Here is an 18811-nt window from a genome sequence, read left to right as displayed (position 1 = left end):
CAGATCTACCAGATCATTTATAGGATAAGGTGGAATCATTATCTTCTGATTCACCAACTCATATATGTGGACATCTTTTATAAGCTGTTCTGGGGAGCAAACTTCAACATAGGTAAATTATTAATGAAAACTTCCCCAAGGTGAGTTAAGGTTAGAGTGACTATATTTATTCTGGGGTGTTTTGTTTCATTGTTTAGAACTATATGCTATGTTAAGAAAACAAGACCCTATTGACTGATTTCATTATCATATCATAACTGAAAACACCCAGGAAGCAAACTAATAATTACAAAGGCATAGCAAAATAACTGTGATTCCTAATTTAACTACATTTTAAAAGGCCACTTTGAACCCCTCTAATTTCCCTGCACTTTATATTCTATATTTACCAATGCATACCTAAATCTAATCTAAGCTTAACCTTAACTTTAGTACATCTTATGCAGTAAATTCTTTTCTTAAAAAGCAAAAAAAAAAAAATTCTACATTGTCTCCTCTTGGAAAACTAACAATGGTATTGTCCTCCTCAAAACTTTGAATCTTTATTATAATAATTCAAAATTTTAAACATTGCTACAATTGGATCAATACAGAAGAGCTTAACGATAGTAAGGAAAATGTCTAATTACGTGGTCATTTGCTCCTCCAGATTGCTGAGAGGTGTACCGCTGCCATTACCTAGATCACCACAAAACAAACACATGCCATTATGTCTCTTTGTTCTCCATTAAAAATAAGCATATAAAAATGAATCAAACTTGTGTCACTTAACAATTTACACAAAACTAGGTCACACTGATTCAGTTTTAATGGTCTGCAAGCATTGTGGCACCCACTCAAATGCTTCACTGCTGGCCAGGTGCAACCACACACACTCAATTCAAAGAAGCTTATTTGCAAGAAGAAACCCACATTTATTAAGAAGCAGTTTGTCTGTCAGCAGGAATATCGGCATCCTTGAATTAAAGTACTTTCTGAAATATCACTCCAAGAGGACAGAGAGAAAAATCTTTTCTAGGGTCTCTGTCCTGATAAATAAATGTCAGTGAATACTTGCCACGAAAGCACTTAGTACTTAAAATATAACACTGCATTTCTCCAGTTTTTATTTTTATTTAAAAATATAAAATATAAACAGTAGTGTAATAAATACTAGTGAGCTCATCATGCAGTATTAGCAAATGTTAACATTTTTGGATGGGTACATTAAAACTTTAACACCCCCCCCAACAGACACACATAACAACCACTGTTCAATATTTCGGTGTGTATTTTTTCAGATTTTCTTTTCTGCATGCATGTATACACACACAAAAACACATAACACTTATTTTAAAAAATAGAATCACAGCCCACATTCAGTGGCCAATTCTCCATGTCAGTGTGTGTGTATATATATGTATCTATTTTTTCAAAGTTGCATCTATTTCAGTTGTTTCCAATATTTTACTGTTACAAGCAATACTGCATTAAACATACCTTTACACATATATTAGATATGAATATACGGTAAATATTTTTATAGGATAAATTATCATAATCAAGATTGCCAGATCATCAGGGAAGGCACACTTTAAATCTTGCAGTCACTTCAAAAGTTATGTTATAATATGAGAGGGCCTAGTTCAGATGAGTCCGATTTTGATAGGTGTGGGAAAGACGAAAAGTTTTTCTGACAAAAGGAACAACAGGGATGGGCAGTCCACAGCATGTTTGAACAGTGAGTAAGCTACTTTGGCTGGGGTGTGTGGTGTATTGTGTGGATAGGAGGAGGCAGGTATGTGGCTGGAAAGTTAATCTGGGCCTGGGAGGTAGGATGTGTAAAAACTAGCAGTCATTCAGTGGTTTTGAGCAGAAAAGGACGTAATTAGATATATGGTCTAGGATGACCTAGCTGCCAGCTGGAATAGGCAGAGACTGAGAAACTTGAACTACTGCAATTATGCAAGGAAAGAGGGTCTAAACGACAATAGAAAAGAAGAAAGTACCCTAAGATTTAGAGAGAAAGAAGTTACAGGCCCTAGCAACTCATGGCACAGAAGTCGAGACAGTGAAAATAAAAACCGATCAAGACTTCAAGTCGAAGCATCTGGTGAATGATGGTGTCATGGTAGGAAATGAGAAGTCAGCAAAAAGAGCAGGTCTGGTCAGATGTGAGAAGATTATTAGTTCAGTTTTGAAGGTTTTTATTCTGTGGTGCTTGGGACATTCAGTTGAAGAGGTCCGATTATCCCAGATGTCCAAGATACCACTGTCTCCTCTTCCGGCTTCCAGAACCTCATTCTCCTGGTTCTTCCACCACTCTGATCTCTCTTTCAATCTCATTCACTGGTTCCTCGTGCTCTCCCTCCTCCCTACATGCCGGTGTTTCCCAGAATCCCATGCACACTCTCAGGGTGACCCCAGCTACTCCCACAGCCTCAGTGACTCCCATATGTGCACTGGTTCAGCTCCCCATCATCTCTTCCTTCTACTCTAACAAGAGCCTCCTAACTGATCTTTCTACTCCAATCAGGTCTTGATATTATCACCAGATTTTATCTTGGGAAACAAAAATATGATCATCTTGCTCCCATTAATAAACTTTGGTGACAGTCTACTGCATAAAGGATAAAGTCCAAGATCCATAACATGTCATATTAGTCCCTTTGCAATCCTGCCACAATACACAGATGCCAGGATAACACTTTTGAAATGTCAACCAGTGATTTTCCAGATGTTCTCTTAACCTACCACACCTTTCTCCTCATTCCAGTAGCTAGGGCACTGTGCAGTCACTGTCTGGAGGGAGGGCTGCTGCAGCATAAAAGAAAATGGTACCTAAGTTTCTCCTTGGCTTTTGTGTTCTTGAAGCCTTTGCCCTTGGGGGCTGGAGAGGAAACTAAGCATAAAGAACATTTTGCTTAAATTTCATGAGACTAAGCTCCACCCTTTTACACTAAAAATGTTTTCTACCTACTGAGAAGAGATGCAATAGAGAACTGATGATGGCTTTCTTCCTCCAAGCCTGTATTCACACTCCTCTCTCTATCTGGCATACCTTTTACCACAATTTCCTTCTTGGAAAAGACTCTTCTTCCATGAGTGAGCTCAAATGTGACTTCCTCTCAAATGGCTTACCCCGAGCAGAGTGACCCAGCTTCCTAGAGAATTCTACAGTAATTGACACACAATTCAACTCACTAACTCAAAGCTAGACTAGAAGTATGATGGTTTATATCTATCTCCGCCTCCCACTCCCATTGGTGTCAGCTCCTAGAGAACTGGACTATGTCTTACTTATCTTTCTATACTCAGTGCAGAGCCTGCTCCATCTGCTGTAACCTAGCTTGTCCCAAAGATTTACAAGTGGCTTCACAGAGCCACCACACATGCAGACCATTTATCAAAATATTCCATCCAATCATTCTCCTATTTTGTGTGCAAGTGTCTCACATATCATAAGATTACAAAGAGATACAGTAGACCACTACCTTACTACCCAAGCAAGACTGCAAAGAAACCTACAACTAGACAGTGCCCACCACCCTGACTAAAGACTCCATATCATTTAAGAATCACATTACATTACACTTCTATCTGACCCTAATACCTCAGAATGTTTAGTAATTTCACCTACTGAACACTTAAGAACAGTATGAATAAAAAGTATGTGGCATAAATACATTTGTGATTTTCTAACTGGTAAAATGAGATTATATCATAAAGTTGGTTTTCAAACCATTTTCCACAGAGCCTTCATGCTAGGCACTGTTCCAGACACTGGAGACACAACCTAGAACGAGAGAACCTTTTTTTCTAATCTCATTAAATTTCTGTGCAAGCAGGAATTCTCTTCACTTTCAGGGCCCAAACCTCATGTGACATGGTACCATTGCTGAAATATCTAAGATAGTTTTTCCCAGGAACTTCCTCTTTATTTCCCTTATGCCTTTCTTCCCATTTGAGAACGAGTAAACCAATAAATTAACAAGATAATTTTAGAGTAATAAATCTTAATAAGTAAGTAAAGCAGTGATGCTATAGTGACTTCGGGTGGGGTTGGGGACAAAAGGTCTTTCTGAGGGAGAACTGAATGATAGGAACCCATTACAGACACACAGATGGGGCAGGTTCTGCAGGGCTCCAAGCCAGGAAGAAGACGGGAGTGTTCACGGAACAGAAAGAAGGTCAGCGTGGTAGGCTGTACTGAAGAGGTAACGGCAATGAGATTGATGGGGCAGGAGAGGACCACGTAGGCCAATGTAAGGAATGTGTATTTATTCCATGCTATGGGAAACCAGTGGGAGACATGTGACCTGACTTATGTTTGGAAAAGCTCACTCTGACAGTGTGTGGAGAACTGGACACAGGTGGGCAAGAATGGAAACACAGAGAGGAATTAGCAAGTTAGAGTTCTGTAGGCAAGAGATGAGATGAGGATGGCTCTGGGCCCAGGTTGCAGCCAGGTATATATGTGGTGGGCTATATGTGGAGTGACTTCGACACTGCTGCCAGGTGGTAGGAAAGCAGACAATCAGCAGAGATCCTGGCCTGGGATCCTTTCCACCACTTTCAACCAAGGAAGCCTCCCCTTGAGCTGTTTTACCTGATGAGCTTCCATGACAGATGTTATTTACACTGGTGGGGGGGCAGGGGTTCTCTGATTAAAGAAGAGTTAGTAAAGCACTGACTTCACTGATCCACAAGGTCCGTTCTAGCTCAAGGACACTATGATTCCAAGTTTTCCAGTCTCCTTGTGCAGGAAGCTCCATCAACCACAAGCAGGAGAAATTTGGACCTTTGCCTCAATGATCAATCTCTCTGGCATTTGCCCAGGCAAGAGCCTGCCACTCAGTGTGGCTGGGCTTACTGCAGTGACAGAGATGACTCCAGGAGCCACGATCTCCTCATGTATGCTGCTTTCACACCTCCGGCCTGGGGAGCTGTGCCTTGTGGCCCACCTGCCTGACACACCAATAAGCAAATCTACAGGATGGCATCTCAGGGAGAGAAAACACCAAGTGAAAAATGCTGGCATTTGCTATAATTTTAGGCAGAGTTGGAAACCACTAGTAGAGTGGAAAAAATACCAGACTGAAAGGCAGGATTCCTGGCCCAGGAACTCATCTCTGTCAACTAGCAACTAATTCTATCGTGGCCACATTGCTTCAACTTTCTGGGCACTGGTTTCTACATCTATAAGATTATGGGCCAGGGCCAGATAATTTCTAGGCTCTTTTTCACCTACAAAATTCTGTGAATCAGTCTTTCATTTATTCATCCTATTTATTAAGCACCTAGAATGCATCAAGTACTATATATCTATTTTTTTCTTTGCTGTTTTTATAATATATTGTAGAGATTACACTGTAACTCATCTACTTTTTGCCAACTATAGCATGCATAGGAACCAAAGAATTCAGAGAGAGCACTGAGAACTTCCTTTGGTGAATGGTATAAAAGCAAGGTGCCAATTCAAAGGTGGTGCAACACCTTTTGGCAGGTCTCTTTGAATGCCATGAGGTGCATAATAAATGCATGAGAATTTTACATAGCTCAAACATACCATAACATTTTCTGGCCCAGCTGATTACCTGCATTCACAAAATTGAAGTAGTCCTGCCTCAGGGAAAATAATGTGCTCTTGAGGATCACAAAGAAGGGGTTCCCAGGACCCCGGGACATGTATCAAAGGATCCATAAATACCCCAAATTGGTACGAATATTTATGTGCATGTTTCTGGGGAAAGGATTCATGGCATTCATCAGAGACTTAAAGGTCCAAAAGTTGAAGGGTCATTGTAAAAGCTACATGGTATCACTGTATTCTCAAGTCTATTCTCAAACAGGCATTTTCAACATTTCTACCACTTGAGCACACACCAGGTTGTAAGCCTTTGGGTAGTTTGGTTTAAGTCAATCTATTCTTATCAAAGGTGACTTTGAAGCTCAGAGCTCTCAACCAGTCCCTCCTCAATCAAGTGTGACAGCATGAGAGAGTGTGTATGTCACACCCAAATTATTTCTACAGTCCATTCACTTTCCCACTCTCCTGGAGGATTGTTTTAGATCTCCTTTCTTTATCAGCCAAATGCTTTGCTTCCTACTTCTCTGAGAACATTGCAGTAATCAGAAGAAAGCTTCCACAAATTCTCTCCTTCTCATCTACCCACCTTTGGGCAGTGGCACTCAAACACTCTCTCTTCCCACTTGTTATCATGGATAAACTATCCGTGCTCCTACCTAAAGCAAATATCTCCTCTTGAGCATTAGATCCTGTCCTTTCCCAAGGACATCACTCAAGAAATCTCTTCCCTCTCTCTGAAAGCTTTCCTTTCTCCCCTCTTTTGGATCATTTCCATTAGCATATAAAAAGGCTATTATTTCTCCCATACTAAAATACACACACACACACACACACACACAGAAAACTTCACTAGGCTCCATTTCTCCATTTTACCATCAGTTTCCAAAGAGCCCAACTTGTGACAATGTCCAAAATTAAATTTCTGGTATTTACTGCTGAAACCTACTCTCCCTCCACCTCCCTCATTTCAGTTGATGGTAACTGCATCCAGTTTATCCAGTTTCTCAGGCTAAAACTTTAGAATCATCCTGGACTCCTGTCTCTTACACCCATATCCAGTATGTCGGAGAATCTCATAACTGATTCCTACCTATCATTCAAGGTCCAGATTAGGTTCCTAGACCTCTTCCTGGAGCTTCCAGGGACATTTCTGACTTCCTAGCGCTCTCTCTTTTTCACATATCTCTGCCAGCACTTCCATTGTGCATTCTAATGCTTGTGAATATTATCTTCTCAAATTCTTTACAAATATGAAGTGTAGCTTAGACCCCTCCACCTCCCACACCACTAAACACACCACTGCATACTTAGTAAGGGCTCCATGAACATCACTCTCAGTGACTGATTTTCCCTCAAGCTTCCAACAAAATCGGTACCACAAACAACACTTACTTTGATTAGTCATGTTTGGTAAAATTGTATTTCCTGAATTTCCTGCATTTGCAAAGATATCTGTCATTTCTCCAAAAACCAGCATCAGGAGGGGGAGTCCAGCTCCATGGACGACGGCGGCCACAGTCCCCAGCAACATATACAACCTATCAAGCCAATTTGAATAGCGAAACTAAAAAAAGAGAAAATGTAGAGAAAAGGAACAATTAGTGCACTGTCATAATTGGTTTGCTCTATTTTCCAAATATATCCAAAATTCAAACATTTCTCAGACTACTACTGCTACCACGCTGGTCCAAGCTAAACTACTGCAATAGCCTAAGTAGAAATGGGCATTTTATTTTTCTATTGAGTTCTGATCTCCTTTTTCATATTGGACTCAGTCTGTCTTCTCTTCTTATATATGAGGACTGATGAGAAGGATGGGACATTCTGAGAAATTGCAGAAGTCTTTACTGGTACAATAATAGAAATATAGTAATTGTTGCTCTGATTCCAAGAATAGAAGTCACCTTTCACCTCAAAATTTTTTAATCAAGAAAAACCTCGATTGCCAAAGGCCCCTCTGAGGACAGCATTGAGGAAACATGTTTTGTTGCTTTAAGAGAGTGGCTTGGGTCAAAGATGTGTTGCATATGTTAGCATAAACGTAAAATGATTTTAATGTAATTAGGCCTCAATAGTGAGAAGGAAGAGGAAAGCAATGAGTCAGATGTATGCTTCCCAAAGAATGGATTTCCTGAGAAGATAGAATGTGGCCATAATGACTGACCAGTGCAGATCTGCCTAATCTCTTCAATCAGAGACAAGTCACAAGAAGGAAAGAAAGACTTCTCTGGACCCAAAAAGTGATAAAAAGAAGATACAGTAAGGGGAATGGGCTCAGGGCTCTGTGACAGGCCCACTTGGGAAGCAATTAATATTCTGTATAATTCAAGGAACTAGTTGAGGACCAAAAGATAAAACAAATGAAACAAAAAAACAGAAACAGGATGAAGCCAGCTGCGGCAGTTCGTGGATAAACCCCAAGGGAGATGGTTGTCATCTGGATGCACTATGTAGATGTAGTCAGCAGGTCTGTAATCTAGGGAGGAAACTGGGTAAGAAGTCATACATCTCGGCAGGGAGGTGTTCTAGTGGTTAAGATCTGACGCCCTCACTGCCTCAGCCCAGGTTCATTTCCTGGTCAGGAAACCACAACACTCACATCATACTGTGGCGGCTGCAAGTTGCTGTGATGCTGAAAGTTACGCCACCGGTATTTCAAATACCAGCAGGGTCACCCAGGGTGGACAGGTTTCAGCAGAGTTTTCAGACTAGACAGACTAGAAAGAAGGACCTGGCCACACACTTCTGAAAAAATTGGCCATGAAAACCCTGTGAATAAAAGAGAAGCACTGTCTGATAGAGTGCCGGGAGGTAAGAGGATGGTGCAAAAAGACTGGACAGGGTTGCACTCTGCTGTACACAGGGTCGCTAGGAGTTGGAACTGACTCAATGGCACTAACAATAACTTGGCAGGGAATATAAAACAAAACAAAGATCAAGATCAGGCAACATAAAAGACAACAGCAGAAAGTAAGATTTTAGAACTTACATTTCACAAAAGAGACAGAAACCAATCCTAAAGTTAGCTAACAAGAGACTTACAGTAGTAATAAGTGGGAATAAGTATTGAATTGACAAGTGGAGAACTAAAGCAGAATAACTCTTGGCAGTAGTGAATGGCAGTCCACACGGTGGGAAAGAAAAAGTGAATGTGAGTTATTAAATTAACGAAAACAGAAGTCTGATGTAAGAAGAAAATCTAATATACTCTTAGGTACTTGCATTTAACATTTTTCTAGCTCTTAAAAATGTCATTGAGTGAGCTTGGGTTAATGACATATACTTTCCATAATCTAAAAACATCATCCTCTTTAAAAATTAAGACTTTTAAGGAAAAATACGTTTCTGGCATTTTTTTTCATATTTCATTGAAACACAGGCTAAATTTTGCCACTATTTACTTTGTCTTACTAAGCATTCATCCACCTCCTAAAAAAACACGAATAAGGAGAAAGAGATGGGCAGAAAACATTTCTCTTCTCTTAGAGACTCTATGGAAGTGGACAAAATGTCAACTTCCTCAATAGAGGAAGAGGAGATAGTTGACATGCAAGGATTTCTCTCATCACCACCCCCACAGCACATTTTACCTCCAAAACTGATCATTGGCTGTAATAAAAACAAGCAGGCCACGAATATAAACATTTACTAAACGCTACTTAATGACTGATAAAAGCCAGAGATAAATACCAAACACATAACTCCTGCCTGCAGAGTGTTTAAAGAGAAGGAAGAAGGTAAAGCAAAAAAAGTATATGCAATAAATATTTTGCATGCTTTGACAGCAGAGTGTACAGAGTAGAGCAAACACAAAATTGAGGAAATGAATCATTGCCTCCTTTGTGGAAAAGCTTCACAAAGGAGGTGATGCTTCCTCCCAGTTTTGAAAGTTCAGCAAGTTCTTAGAAGCAAGAAGAAAGGCATTCCAGCCAGAAAGAACAGTAAGCAGAGCAGGAATGATCATAAAGTGCTTAGACAAGATTGTGATCTCCCAAGCTTGCGGTGTGAAGTGTAGAAGCAGCAAGAAAAACCTGATTGACCAAGAAGCGCTCTTCACTGAGCTGGGGCAAACCAGAAGAGGCAAGGGTTTGGGGGAAAAGGGGGCACAGAAATCTCATTTAGTCCTGTTTGATTGTCCATCCTGGTGGTGCTATCCAGGAAGTATCTGGAGAGAATTTGGAGTTTGAGGCATGGTTTTCTAACACTACCAACATAGTTTTGTAGCAGAAGTCATGGGAGTAGATAAGCTCATCAAGGAAAAGAAAAAGAGTGAGTGGGATTAAGAATAATTTGGAGATGAAGTAGTGGAGACAGCATGTTGACTGTCCTTCTGATGACCTTGGGGCAAAAGGAAAAAGAGAGAGGGTGGTTACTAGAGGGAGATGCAATATCAAGGGAGGACTATTTAATGAAGTCTTACACATGTGTATAGGTAAATCAGTCAAAGAGACGATTAGTGAAAATACAAGAAGGAAACGGAGATGGAGCAATATAATAGAGAACATAGAAACAACTGTTTTAGAATCTGAGGTGAGGAATCACCAATGGGTACCATAGCCATGAGGTCAAACAAGATATCCCATGATACTACAAGATCCCTCAGAGTTGCAAGGGAGTAGAGATCCTGCCACAATGGAGGGATCCAATCTGTTACCAACTTAATCAAGTGATCAAACTCTGTATCATAAAAAAGCATAACACTCTAGACATGTGATGTTTCCAGATGTGATGAGACAGGAAGTACACAGCATCCCCTATGCAATTTTCTTACCAAAAATATTTAACATGAATGTATTAAAACCTTGAGACCCAACTTTCAGCATATAAGAAATGCAAGGCATGGAAGAACAAGTTAAATGATGCCATAAGGAGGCAATAAAAATAGTCCAGAAGATAAGGCACTCTACAAAACAACTGGTACAGTCTTTCCAACATGTCAATGTCATTTAAAAAGAGGAGAAAACTGTTCTCATCTCAGGAGACATAATATCCAAAGGTCGTTGTTGACTAGATCCTTTTTTTTTTTTTTTTGGAAGAGTGGCCCTGTGCTAACATCTGTTGCCAATCTACCTCTTTTTCTTTTCTTTCTTTTGAGGAAGATTGGCCTCGTGCTAACATCTGTTGCCAATCTTCCTCTTTTTCTTTTCTCTCCCCAAAGCCCCAGTACATAGTTGTATATCCGAGTTGTAGAGTTGTATCTCTTCTATGTGGGATGCTGCTTCAGCATGGCTTGACGAGCGGTGAGTAGGTCTGTGCTCAGGATCTGAACCGGAGAACCCTGGGCCACTGAAGCAGAATGTGCGAACTTAACCACTAAGCCACCAGGCCGGCCCTGTAAAAGTATCTTTCATCTCAGGCTACAAGGAATGAGCTAAGTGTGAGCCCAGATACAAACAAGTTTCCAAGAATAAGGACAACGTGCAAAGAGTTCAGAACCTCATATTTATTTCTGACATGAGGCAACACTGATTTCTGGAGAGAAAGTGGTTATAAGGTTTGAGGAATGTGGTAACATAATGCTGAGTAAGACAAAAGCCTCCATGAAATGTCCTAGCTCTGTCAATTATGGGCAAGGAGACTTTGGGGGAAAAATATCTACTAATAACCTTGAGCCTCACTTTCCACATTTATAAGATGAGGAAAGTATTCATATGCACAAAAAGCCTCACATAGTTGTTGTGAGGATAAAAATGAGACTTAATAAAAGACACTTTTATTAGGCATACAATATAATAATATAAAACATAAGCAGATACTGTTATTGGTTTTGGAAGAATTTGAAAAATTTCATAAGACTCTTCAGGAGCTTACAATGAAGGAGCAGGTACACCAAAAAAAACCCTGTAACACATCAGGTGAGATGTAAGACAGAGGTATAGACTAACTATAATGGGAGCCCTTTAAATAGAAGGAAACAGAAAATGTTTCATTAGGTGCTGATAGGGAAGCAAGAGGGGTGAACCAGAACCACATAGAGGGAAGGTTGATCAGCACTGAAAGACAAGGGTTGGGCTTTCCAGAGCAAAGAAGTAGAAAGCACTGGCAGGTGAGTAGTTTAGGTAATATTCAGAAGCTAGAAGGTGAACATGACCTTACCATGCTGCCATGGTTGGAGAGCGAAGTTGGTGGATCCAGTCATTCATTCGTTCAACATTCAAAAGATATTTATTAAGCACCTAATAAGTGTCAAGTTTGGTTCTAGGTATTGGCAACAACAGTGAATAAGACAAGGTATCCATCCTCATAAGGCTTACATTACATTTCACTATTATGCAAATAGTAAAAGAGAGAACAGATGCATTCAACAGTCATTCAACATCTTAAGTACCTATTAAAGTTCGAGGCACTGTTCCAGGCACTTGGAGCAGAGTAATGAAGAAAACATACAAAAACCCCTGCCCTCATGGAGCTTACAGTCAGAGAGAAGACAAACACATAAACAAGAAATTAGTGCTAAGTATTCAGAAGAAATATCACACAGGGTGACATGCCACAGTGACAGGCAGGGCCAGCTGACTCAGATTGGCTGGGCAGGGAAAGGCTCTCTGAGAAGCACCACCTGAGCTGTGACCTCAGTGACAGGAAGGATACAGTTAGCCATTTGATGATCTAGGGACACAGCATTACAGGCAAGAAGAGCAAATGCAAAGGGCCTGTGGTAGATATAAGCTTGGTGTGTCTCAAGGATCAAACAGAATTACCACTGTGGCAGAGTGAAGGAATCTTGTCTGCCATGAAATCAGAGACGAGACAGAGGTCAGATTATGTGGGTCCTTTTATAGCCACAGGAGAGAGTTTGGGTTTTACTCTAAACTTTCTATCTAAGTGTAAAGGAAGGGCATTAGAGGGGTATAAGTAAGGAATGAGGTGATTTGATGTGGCTTCTATGAGTGGAATAAATTTAGAAGAGCAGAAATGGAGGAGAGGGACTAGAAGTAAAGAGAGTGGTTGACAGAGCCAAGTCTTGACCAGGTGGGGTAGACAAAACAATGCCTCTCCCCAAGCATGTCCACATCCTACTCCCAGGAACCTGCGAATATGTTTCCTTACATGGCAAAAGGGACTCTGCAGATGTTAAGGACCTTGAGATGGCGAGATTATCCTGGATTATCCAAGTGGGACCAGTGTAATCACAAGGGTCCTTAGAAGAGGGAGCCAGGGGGATCAGAGTCAGTAGTAGGAGAAATGACTGAAGTAGAGGCTGGAGTGATGCAAGGAAGAGGTCATGAGTCTAGGAATGCAGGCAGGCTCTAGAAGCTCAAAAAGGGAAGGAAAGAGATTCTCTCTTACAGCTTCTAGAAGGATCCAGCTCTGCCGGCACCTTGATTTTAGCCCAGTAAGACCTATGGCGCAGAACTTTAAGGTAGTAAATTTATATTGTTTTAAGCCACTAAGTTAGCGGTATTTTGTTACAGCAGCGATTGGAAATGAATACACAATGTCAAAAAAAGTATAATGAAGAGGAATGGCCAAGATAGAAGGAATCAGAAATTGGGGTGGGGACTGATATATCTGAGTTTACAGTTTCATAGATGGGAGTCCCCCCAGATGATAAGCCCAAGTTCCTTGTCCACTGCATAACTTACTAAAGTAGAGCAGGGGTGAAGGTTGTTGGAACTGAAGAGGTCAAAGGATGTTGAGCCTAGGACTCATTTTATAATAAGGGTACCAGGGCTGGCCTGGTGGTGTAGTGGTTAAGTTCGCATGCTCTGCTTCAGCAGCCCGGGCTTCACAGGTTCAGATCCCAGGCATGGACCTACACACCGCTTGTCAAGCCATGCTGTGGCAGCCTCCCATATACAAAACATGGGGGAAGACTGGCACAGATGTTACCTCAGGGCCAGTCTTCCTCAAGCAAAAAGAGTAAGATTGGCAATGCATGTTAGCTCAGAGCCAATCTTCCTCACGAAAATAATAATAATAATAATAATAATAATAATAATAATAATAACAACAATAAGGGTACCAAAACAGAATACGGAGAGCATGGGCGAATGAAGTAGAAGCAATCAAATGGCAATGTCCTCCACGGAGGAGCAAAAGTAACCAGAAATCAGTAAAATACTGCTGAAAATGGACAGAAGATACTATCACTGTGCAGAATGAAACTCAAATGAGAAAGGAGTTTTGCATGAAAACAATTTGGACATGGCTGTGTGAAAGCAGAAAAATGCCAATACCATCACTGACTCCTGATATAAGAGGTTGAAGAAATCTAACTTCACAGGCCAAGGTGACACAAGAGAAAAACTAAAGGGCTGGGAGGAAAACCAGCAGACTGTGGCATCACAGAAGCAAAGAGAAGAAAGAATATGGTGGACAGCGTCAAGCGCTACATAAAGGTCAAGACAGAATCCAAACATATCCACTGAATTTGGTGAGTGGTGGAGACAGAAGCCAAATGACAAAACGTTAAGAAGTGATTGCAAGGCGAAACTGAGACAGAAAGCAAAGGCAGCTCCTGTGCGTGAAGCAAGCTAGAGAGGGATGGATTTAAGGACGTTAGTGAAATTAAAGACACCAATGTAAATGCCAATGGCCAAGACCCAACTGAGGGGGAGAGACTGAAAATACAGAAAAGAAAGGAAAAGAATAAGTTCCTTGAGAAGGCAGAGGATCTGGAAGCCAAAATACAAGTGAGTGATTAGTCTTTAAGAACGAGATACTTCCTCTGTTGTAGTAGGAGGGAAGGAGGAGGGAAATCATGGAGGTTAAGGGACCTCTGTAGATTGGGAGAGAAGAGCTGAGACACTTCTGTTAGGTGGCTTCCATTTTGTTTGTGAAATAAAAGGAGAGGTCATCCACCAAGAGTGAGAGGAGGGGTTGGGAGTTGGGGGAAGAAGTGGAAACTTTGAAAAGAATAGAGGTTTGACATAGTCAGTGAGAAGAGGAGGAGAAGGATTTCCATGGCGGGTACACCCTGTTGTGAGATTTTCTCCAGCACCAATCAGCTGTCGGGGTTCAGGCACCAAGAAAGCAGATGGCTGATTTTGCCTGGGCTGTGTATGACAAACGAGAGGTGAAAGGAAGTTTATAGCTCGGGTGAGAGAATAACTAAAGTGATGGTCATTACTCTAAGCTGGACAAGAAAGTGAATGAAGACAGGAAGAGGCTGATGGGAAATTGACAGGTCAATGGGCTTAGGAGCCAGAGAGAACAGTGAGCAGATTGAAAAGAGAGGAGATGGCTGGCTAATTTAAGGTGGCTGCCTGAATTGGTCACTTTGGAAGGAGAACAGTTTCAAACAAGAAAATCCAGGATGTGAATATATGAGTGGATGGCTGGGGTGAAGGGGAGGAAAAGACTATTGCAGCTGTGACGGTCAAGGAGAGGTTATTCATAACACCATAAAAGTCACCTAAGAGAGCAGGAGTGCCAGGAGTGGAAAGGGAGACACGGGAGTCAGCGGGTAACGTCTCAATGACTGAGGAATGCTAGGTGGTGAGAAGATAACATCTATGCAGAAATAGAAGTATAATGATGTACACCTGAAATTTATACAATGTTATAAACCAATGTTACTGCAATAAACAAAAAATTAAAAAAAAAAAAAGAAGATAGCATCAAAGAACTCTTCGATTCCAGGCAGATAAAAGCATAATCAATCATAAACTATCATAAATGATTCAAGTTACTAAAAGCTCTGGCTCTAGACTAAGCAGATCTGGGCAAAATTTGAAACTATTTCTTACCTCTTTTTCATCATTTTCTCAAGACTGCTAAAAAGACTCATAGTAGAAATAAGTTAACAGGGATGGTGTGCAGAAAACAGTTTACATTTTAAGCTTGGGACTGCTGTGTGTAGAAAGGCCTGCCTTCAAGGTTGGCCCGTGGCTGGCATCTAGAACTTGGATTTTGGGAGGGTTACTATCACTCTAACTGATAAACGTGGACAAACTGTTTGTACAATGTGCTTTATGCTGAACACCTGCCATCCGTCTGAGAGTCTGGAACTTTGGTACATGCTGTGCCTCCATGATCAGCCCCCAGTAAAAACCTCAGGCACTGAATCTCCAACAATCTTCTCTGATAGACAGCATTTCACACGTTGTCACAACTCACTGCTGAGAGAATTAAGTGTGACTCCACTGGGAGGGGACTCTGGGAGCTTGTGCCTGGTTTCTCCTGAATTTCTCCCTCTCTCTTTCCTTTTCCCACTGCTGATTTTGCTTTGTATCTTTTGGCTGTAACAATCTTAGCCACGAGTATGACAATGTCCTGAGTCCCATGAGTCCTCCTAGTGAATCATTGAACCTGGGGCTCTTGGGAACCCCTGACACACATGAGTTTCTGTCTTTGCTGGAAACTGTGGTTAACAAGCAACAAGCAATGCCAATAACATCAGCATTTTACTGTGAAATGTCCTGAATGTGTTCTTGTGTTTATAGGTTTCATATACAAATTAAGTTCACAGTTTACTATACCAACTCTTCAGGAGAAAGAGGAAAAGCCACATAAGTGGTACAGCTCTTCATCACAAAGGGCTTAGAACATATTCCTTCTGTGCCATCCTGAGCACTATGATTCAGAACATGAACTTCCCAGGTTTGAAGCCTGGCCCCGCTGTGTATCACGGGGCAAGTTAATATGTCTGGCCTTGGTTTCTTCATCTGTAAAATTAGAATAATAATAGTATCTATCTCAAAGGGAGTTGTAAGGATTAAACGAGTTCATATATAAAGTACTTAGAACAACATATGGCATATAGTGCTATATATTCTTATTACCTCATATTCCAACTCCAGATTTTTATTCTTTTGTGGCTTGAATTGTATTGATAGTATTACCTCTATATATTAGGTCTGTTAAACTTTCTAAAATATAAGACTTTTTAAAAATTTAAGCTACAAATAATAAAAACTGAACTACAAAAGACAGAAATGTTTTGGTCTCAAATGACAGAATTGAAATTAAATCTTGGGAGTGAACCCTTCTCCAACATAAAAGCTTCTTTCAATACAAGAACATAAGAATGAAATCTAAAACAAAAACTGTCACTTGGTCACTCAGGTAGTCTTTCTGAGAATGACTCAAGTGTATGTCTCACCTCCTGAAAATTCCAAAGAGAGTGGACATAGAACCAGGGGTGGAGCCAGAGCCAGAGCAGTTGTAGCCCAGGAAGATGAAGATCATATAAAAAATAACCACCCAGAGGCCCCAGGAAATGCCAGGCGACTGTTTTTGCCTGCCCATAAGTATTTCTATATTCAGTTTACTAATATCCGCTTTACAAGATAGCCTATCCCTCCCGCCCCACATTTAAAAAATGTCTGGTGTGTTATAACTGAATTATAAAATGTGCGCTGCAAGACTTAATTGGTTCAGTAGTCTTCTAGGTTCTAATCCCACAGTTCACCTAAGTCTGTACCCTTAGAAAAAAAGAGGGATCCAGGTAGAGAGACAGCACCAACCAGCCACATCTATAAAATCCCTGTCTTATTCCAAGTCTGATTAAAGAAAAGCTTCTAAGCGACCACTGTGCAACCAGAAAATGAGATAAAGAATTATATTAAGCTGGGGCTGGCCTGTGGGATAGTGGTTAAGTTCTCACGCTCCGCTTCAGTGGCCTGGGGTTCACAGGGATCCCAGGCACGGACCTATACACCACTCATCAAGCTATGCTGTGGCAGGGTCCCATATACAAAAAAGTAGAGGCAGACTGGCACAGATGTTAGCTCAGGGACAGTCTTCATCACCAAAAAAATAAAAAGAAAAAAAAATTTTTTTAAATAATAAGGTTTTCAAATTCTAGATTTTCAGTTCTTCAGCACAGAGGAATAATCACATGTACTAAGTCATAGTAATAAGTAATCCATTACTAACTTCTATTACCTGCGTGCCTGAGACTTTGACCTCAAACCCCCCAGGATGTCGGAGCCACTGAGGACAGGGAACCTGGTACCTCATTTGAACCACACTCCATGTGGCTGGTTTCCTATATGCAGATGGCTGAGACCACCACTGGGAAAAGTGCTTGCATGGATAACAGATCACTGGTGACATAACTAATTAGGAGAATACCGACGTCTAGGCCAAGAAGGGTACCTGTTGAGGCTCAATTCACGTGGTAAATTATGACTGGCATTCCCTTGAAAACAAGCTAAATTAAGCCAATTCATTTTACCTCTCCGTTAACATACTCTACAGGAAAATATTACACCAGATGAAATATCTCTTTTCTAGGTAAGGAGAAATCAAATCCAAAGCATTGTGGGATAGTGAATAAATTCAAACTCACCATTGCAAATATACTGACAGTTGGTTTCTTTTCTTTCTTCTCATCTTTTTTACTGAAAAACACAGCAATAGAATTACACAAAACTTTAAAATTTATATAATTTTTTAATCACCAAATTAACACAGACCTTATATTTAATAACAACTAGGACAAAGACATATATCTACAATATATTACTCAGTAAAAAAAAGAAAGGTTAATAGTATGGTCCCATTTATGAAGTTTCAAGATAAATATGTTTACATGTATCTTAGAAATCCATACATGTGGTTATCACTGGGTGTCGAGATTTCTATCAAAATATTTTCTTCCTTGTGCCTTTGGTATTTCCTAATTTTCTATGATGAATACACACACAGACACACAACTTTTGCAATTAGAAAAAATACTACAAAGAGCTTCCTGTTTTTATTCTAATTACAAAATCATTCATGCTCTCCAGAGTTAATCCCCTGAATTATCATCTCTCAGACACTGTATCTATCTACTACCTAGATGTTATCCTTAATCATTCCCTTTACTAACGGAGAGTAGTGGCAATCAGATGCTGGGCATAAACTAACCTGGAAGAAAGGTAATTAAATCATTTTCTATGAGCAAATCTAATTCTGAAAGGATGTCTGGGGCCCTAAATGGACCATTATGGCAATAAATGCAATCTAGAAAAGCTATAGTTAAAAAAAGATGGTCTGTAAACTGTCAAAAAGCTGCCTTCAGGCACAAAAAGGTTAATAATTATTTTGAGCCCAGATTCAAATGAATGTAACTCTGTAACCCAGTTTCCACTCTATGTAACTGCCACCGAGGACATGAGAGCAAACCAACCACAACCAGCCTCTGCATCTGTTTTTTCGTTTTGTTTTGTGTGTGTGTGTGTGTGTGTGTGTGAGGAAGAGTAGCTCTGAGCTAGCATCCACTGCCAATCCTCCACTTTTTGCTGAGGAAGATTAGCCCTGAGCTAACATCTGTACCCATCTTCCTCTATTTTGTATGTGGGATGCCAC

The 18811-nt window shown here is 40.5% G+C and overlaps 1 long non-coding RNA gene across 1 annotated transcript; it reads right to left on the bottom strand.

Moving 5' to 3' along the window:
• Positions 1-525: 525 nt before the first annotated feature.
• Positions 526-17854, bottom strand: LOC147918171 (uncharacterized). Its single transcript, XR_015555884.1, has 3 exons — positions 17808-17854; positions 6962-7133; positions 526-678 (listed from the first exon to the last, which is right to left on the bottom strand). It is a non-coding gene; the product is annotated as an uncharacterized LOC147918171 (long non-coding RNA).
• Between the last annotated feature and the right edge of the window lie 957 nt (positions 17855-18811).

Source organism: Ceratotherium simum, chromosome 1 (genome assembly GCF_057802395.1).
Source record: "Ceratotherium simum simum isolate JZ-2026a chromosome 1, ASM5780239v1, whole genome shotgun sequence".
Taxonomy (NCBI): Eukaryota; Metazoa; Chordata; class Mammalia; order Perissodactyla; family Rhinocerotidae; genus Ceratotherium; species Ceratotherium simum.
This window is presented reverse-complemented; position numbering and strand designations above follow the sequence as displayed.